The sequence below is a fragment of the Camelus bactrianus genome, chromosome 24 (genome assembly GCF_048773025.1).
Source record: "Camelus bactrianus isolate YW-2024 breed Bactrian camel chromosome 24, ASM4877302v1, whole genome shotgun sequence".
Classification (NCBI taxonomy): domain Eukaryota; kingdom Metazoa; phylum Chordata; class Mammalia; order Artiodactyla; family Camelidae; genus Camelus; species Camelus bactrianus.
In genome coordinates this window covers 15,554,109-15,560,108 of record NC_133562.1, presented here as the reverse complement: position 1 = coordinate 15,560,108, position 6,000 = coordinate 15,554,109, and the positions used below count along the sequence as shown (strand labels likewise).

General features: G+C 37.1%; 1 pseudogene; it reads left to right on the top strand.

The window, feature by feature from the left end:
• The first annotated feature begins 1,450 nt into the window (after window positions 1-1,450).
• LOC105062633 (elongation factor 2 pseudogene) lies at window positions 1,451-2,740 on the top strand (annotated as a pseudogene).
• The last annotated feature ends 3,260 nt before the right edge of the window (window positions 2,741-6,000 follow it).

Sequence of the window (6,000 nt, the reverse complement as noted above, 5' to 3'; positions counted from 1 at the left end):
CACTAATATTAGCTAGATCTGAAAATAATGAGTTGATTTTTACTTTCTATTGCTTAGTCTAGATTCTTTAGTACCTGGTAAAATGGAGGCAATAAAAATGTGCACAGTTATCTCCCTGTTTCTGATTTTTAAAATGAGACTTTTAATGTGTCAACATTAAATCTTATGTTTTTAGAGACAATTTTTATAATGTACCGTAAATTGTGAACATGTATTGAATTTTATGAATGCCTTTCCTACATCTATTGAAATTTTTCTGCAATTAAATTTTTCTTCCTTAATCCTTAAATTTAATGCGTTGCATGAATGAATCTCAATTATTAAACTTTTTATTTCCAGGGAAAATTTAACTAATTTTGTTTTATTTTCTTTTAATATACTGCTGGATTTGGTATGATAGTCATTTGTTTAGGATTTTTCCATTTATGCTCTTGAGGAACACTGGCTCCTAAGTCATCTTATGTTGTTCTTGTCTGATTTTGGTAGTAAGGCATTTATAATCTCATAATTGAAATGGAGAATCTTTCCTCTTTTTTTATTCTCTAAGAAGAATAATTCAATATTTTAACCACTTTTCTTGACTGGCTGAACTTATGTCTTAATTTTTGGGGAGATATTAAACTGTTGATATAAATTATTAGTTATAGGACCATCTAGGTTGTTAACTCTTAATTCACTATTGGAAAATTATAATTATTTCTTTAAAAAATTTGTTCATTTGGTTAAACTTTACCTGTATTGATACAATATTGTTAATAACTTTTCACGTATATCCTCTGTATACAATTATTTCTCCTTTAAGTTCATAATATTGTATGTTTCTTCTGCTTCTTCTCTCTTGTCATGATTAACTTTTCCAGATGTGTTCATCTGTGCTAATTTCTCAAACTGGTAATTTCTGACCTTTTTAATTATCCCTAGGGTGTTTTCCTTGTTCTTCGTTCACTTTCTATTAATTTCAGATATTATTGCCCTCCTCTCTTTCTTCTACTTTCTTTGGGTTTTTTTTCCCACATATTCTTAATTTGGATGCTTAGATCACTAATTTTCAGCCTTTTTTTTCTTTTCTAATTATTTAAAGTTACAAATTTCCCTTGACATATCATAGATATAATAAAAAGAACTGGATGTCAAATCAGACTTATATGAAGATTTACTCAGCTTGCAGGGATTTACTCAGCATGCAGCTTTCCTAAATGCTATTATAAGTAATATTGTGTTTAACTTTAAAAAATTGAGCTATAAGTCATATACTATCATAAGAATTCATCTCTTTAAAGTGTACAACTCAGTGGTTTTAGTATAACCGCATGGCTGTGCAATCATCACCATTATCTAATTCCAGTATATTTTCATAACCCCCCAAAAGCAGCTCTACACCATTAGCTGCCACTCCTCACGCCTCCCCCCCCGCGGTAGCAACCACAAATCTACTTGCCTTGTTGGGAGCATGTTGGGCCCGGTGGGTGTCAATCATTTCCTGGCGCAGACCTGCACCATCACCGTCTTTGAGCACGTCCCCATGCAGGTGATGCAGTTCAGTGTAAACCCCGTCCTCGGATTGGCTGTGGAAGCCATGAACTCAGGTGGCCTGCCCAAGCGGGGAAGGGGGGGTGCTGAAGCGGCCAACCAAGTCGGATCCCACTGGGCAGTGCATCACCAAAGAGTCATAGAGCACAGTGCTTAAGGTGCTGAGTTGCATCTGCGGATCTGCCTGAAGGACCACACCTGCATCTTATCAAAACATCCAACCAGGTCGTCTCATACATGCCGTGAGACCCGTCAGCGAACTGTCCAAAGTGTTCTGCCTATCCAAGACCTGTGACAAGCGACAAGGCTGTACATGAAGCCCTTCCCCAATTGCCTGGAGGAGGACGCCAAGGGCGAGGAGTGCAGCTGTCAGAAGCTCAAGCATCAGCCCGCTACTTGGCGGATTCGTCCGAGAGGGTTGTGACCTCGGCCCGCAAGATCTGGTGCTTGGGGCCCGGCGGCAGCAGCCCCGACATCCTCACTGATGTCACCAAAGGTGTGCAGTCCCTCAAGAAAATCAAGTTTAGTGTCCTCGCGGCATGCTGGGCGTGTGCTTTGAGGCCCAGGATGGGACGCCGCACCAGCACACCAGGCCTCTACGCTGCTGCGTGCTGACTACAAGCGCCGGTTCACAGAGCCCAGTCCCTTGCGGAGGGCCAGTGTCAGAAAGAAGTGGCTGGGGGCATCCACGGTGTCCCGAACTGGAAGCGAGGCCACGTCTTCAAGGAGTCTTAGGTGGACAGCACCCCCATGTTTGTCATGAAGGCCTACATGCCCGTCAGCGAGCCTTCGTCATCACCGCCCACCTGAGGTCCCCCACGGGCGGCCAGGCCTCTCCTAGCGTGTGTGTGGCCACTTTCAGATCCTGCTGGGGGAACCCTCGCGCCTGTGTGACCATTTTCAGATTCTGCCGGGGGACCCCGGCGCCAACACCTGCACCTCAGTCAGGCTGTAGCGGAGATGCGCAAGCGCAGTGGCCCGCAGGACGGCAGCCCCGCCCGCCCTGGACAACTTCTGCCGCAATGCGTAGGCTCCCAGCAGCACCCGGGGCGGGAGTCGGCGCGCTTCCGGCGAAGCCAGCGGGGCAAAGCTCGGGAATTCCCCTCGCGACGCCGCGCGACCGTCCAGACAAGGAGATGCGCCGCCTCCAGGTTTCTGGGGCCGCTCCGTGCTGCCTCTCATCATCAACACTGATGCCGTTTCTTTTGAAACTTAGGTGAGGATTCAAGAGGTGACAGAAACACCCTCACAGCAGTGACTTATTTGGCCAGTCAGGGTGGGGGAGGCGGGATGGGAGACCGTTTTGGACATTTCATGTAAACGTACTGGTAAGATTGTTGGTTTTGTACCTGTCTTCTCTTAAACTAAAATTTGGTCAAGGTTCCTTTTATAAATGAATCATATTCCATTGTATGAATATTCCGCATATTGTCTGTGCATTCATCGGTGGATGGATGTTTGAGTGGTTTCCGCTTTGGGGCTATCATGAATAATGTTATGAATATTCAAGTACAAGTTTTTATGTGGGCACCTGTTTTCATTTCCGTTGGGTTTACACTTACGCCTAGAATTGCTTAGGTTATTTGGTAACTTAATGTTTAACCTTCTGAGTAATTGCCAATTTTTTTTTTTCCAAAGCAGCTGCAATAACTTACATTCCAGATAGCAATACACGAAGAGGCCAGTTTTTCTATCCCTTTGTCAACACTCGTTATATTCTGTTTTTTTTTTTTTAACTTTATTATAGCCATCTTAGTGGGTGTGAAGCCATCTTACTGTGATTTTGATTTGCATTTCCCTAATAACTAATGAGGATGAGGATCTGTAAATATGTTTATTGACTTTTGTCTTCTTTGGAGAAATGTCTATTCAAATCTTTTGCCCATTTTTAAGTTGGGTTAATAGTCTTTTTTATTGTTGAGTTGCAATAGTTACATATTTTAGAAACTAGACCTTTATTATATATATGATTTACAAATGTTTTTGCTTGTTAACTCATAGTAGGGATTGCATTTTCACTTTCTTGATAGTTTTTTGCAGCACAAAAGTTTTTATTTTCATGAAGCCATTTTATCTAATTTTTAAAATTGCTTGTTCCTTTGATATCATATCCAAGGTTACACATATTTACCCCTCTGTTTTCTTTTAAGAGTTTTATAATTTAACTCTTGCATGTAAGTCTGTGATCCATTTTGAATTCATTTTGTACATGGTTTGAGAAGGGAGTCAAAATTCAGTCTTTTACATTCATATATCCTGTACCATCTGCTGAAAAAAAGACTGTTCGTTTCTCATTATATCAACTGACCATAAAGATAGGTTTATATCAGGAATCTCAGTTCTATTCCATTGATCTACTTGTTTGTCCTTATGTCAGTACCACCTCATCTTGATTATTGTGGATCTGTAGTAAATTTTGAAATCAGGAAATTTGATTCCTTCTAGTTTGTTCTTTTTCAAGGTTATTTTAGCTAATCTGGGTCCCTTGCATTCCATGTTAATTTTAGAATTATTTTGACAATTTCAGGGAAAAAAAGGCTATCAGAATTTGATAGAAATTACATTGAATCTGTATATCAATTTAAAAAGTTTTGGCATCTTAACAAAATTATGTCCTAGAATCCACTAACAGGAAATCTTTGGATTTATTTAGGTATTTAATTTTTTTCAATAATGTTTTGTAGATTTTAGTGACACTTGTTTAGCGAAATGTCTTGCATTTCTTTTGTTAGTTTTTTTCCTAAATATTTTATTCTTTTTTGATGTCTCTATTAAATTTTGGATGCCTTTTATTTCATCTTCTTGCCTAATGACTCTGGCTGAGATCTTCAGAACAAATTGAATAGAAGTGGCAAAGTGTAGATCTGCTTGCCCTTTTCCTGATCTTGGGGGATACCTTCATTCTTTACCATAATATCTGATTTTAGCTGTGGATTTTTCACAAAGTTGAAAAATCATATTGAAGAAGTTTTTTACTACTCGTATTTTATTGAGTGCTCTTTAAAAATCATGAATGGGATTGAATTTTGTCAAATTTTCTGCATCTACTGAAATGATTGTGTAATTTCTTCTCTTTATTAGTGTTACATGATTGACTTTCAAATGTTGACACTTTTCTGGGATAAAGCTCACTTGAACATAATGTATAATCCTTTTTATATGCCACTAGATTTGATTTGGCAGTATTTTGTGAGGATCAATGTTCATAAGGAGTATTTTGTGTATAATTTTATTTTCTTAGAATGTTTTTGTCTGGTTTTGCTGTGAGGGTAATATGGGGCTCATAGAATGAGTTGGCAAGTGTTCTCTTATGTTTTTGGGAAATTTATGAAGCATCAGTGTTAATTCTTTCAATATTTCATGATACTCAACAGTGAAGCCATTTGGCCAAGGACTTTTATTTGTGGGAGGATTTTTTATTACTGATTTAATTTTTTTACTTGTCAAGTTCTAGCTGGATTTTCTTTTTCTCTTTGGGTCAATGTTAATAGTTTGTGGTTTTATAGGAATTTGTCCATTTCATCTAGGTTATCTAATTTATTGGCACAAGTTTGTTTATAGTATTCTCTTACAACCACTCTGTAAGGTAGTTAGTAATATCCTTCTTTCATTCTTGGTTTTAGTTCTTTGAGTATTACCTTTTTTTTTTTTCTCCTTGATTAGTCAAGGTAAAGTTTTGTTAATTTTGTTAATCTTTTCAAAGAACCACCTATATTGTTTTCCACAAATGTTCAAAATACCAGCTGTGTGGGTGTATCAGTATTGTCACAAAATACCAGATGTTACTTAGTCATTATTATATAGCTAATTTATAAAATATAAATCTAAATTTGCTCTAATTTACATTTTTATTACCAAAGTGTGAAATTAATTTCCATATGTTCATTTAATCTTTTTATTTACTCTCTTTTGAACCTTCTGATGATGAATTCATAATTTTTAAGCATTTTAGCTAATATAAATAAAACCTTTATATGTTATTTCTCTTTGTGCCAAGTTTAGTGAAAATATTTGCCCAAGTCTGTCTTATAAATTTCAGTCTTGATTCAAAGATGGTAAAGTAATCCTTTTTCATATATTGTTAAATTATTAAATTTAAATCATGTGGGGGTAAATGTTATACATTATGCTAATTTTTGTGATGTTTAATATGTTTTAAAAGACATGATATATCATGATATGTCATGTGTTTTAAATTATTTTCAGTGGAAAAAATGATTTGATAAACTTATCCTGCCGTTCCAAGAAATGTGAGTACTATACACCAATATTTTATATTGAATCACATTTATATGAGAGAAATTTTGGGGGGTTTGTGAAATTTAACAGTTTTAATCCCCTCCTGAATTCTGTTTCCTCCCAGAATTGGAGGGTAATATGCTTTAGGATATATTCCTCAGAGAGTGCCCTGCTGAATATAAATTGTAAGATATGCTTCAGGAAAAAAATGATTATGAGGTAAAATACAAT